This window comes from Brassica oleracea, unplaced genomic scaffold (genome assembly GCF_000695525.1).
Source record: "Brassica oleracea var. oleracea cultivar TO1000 unplaced genomic scaffold, BOL UnpScaffold01213, whole genome shotgun sequence".
In the NCBI taxonomy this organism is placed as follows: Eukaryota; Viridiplantae; Streptophyta; class Magnoliopsida; order Brassicales; family Brassicaceae; genus Brassica; species Brassica oleracea.
This window is the reverse complement of record NW_013617764.1, coordinates 13,691-14,032: the sequence shown is the minus strand read 5'-3', so window position 1 is coordinate 14,032 and position 342 is coordinate 13,691.

The following is a 342-nucleotide window of genomic DNA, read 5'->3' as shown; positions in this document are numbered from 1 at the left end:
ATTATCAACTTGATTCTTTTAGGCAATCATAAGTCTCATATTCCATAAGATCATCTTGATCATGTTCGAAATTATTTTCACCATCTTTATAGACCAAGTGAGTTTCATGATTCTTCCCTTTCAGACTCTCTTTGATAGATGTCACAAAAATGTTTGGGAGACCTTCATATCTTAGCCCAATGGTTCCCATTCCACATCTATGGCACACTGATTTGGTCGAGCTTTGTGGTTTAAAGGATATACCACGGCCTCTGCCTTGACCATGGCTTAAATTGGGTTGATATCCACGGCCTCTGCTATAGTGATTCCCACGGCCAAATGTGTTATAGTGGCCATGGCCAC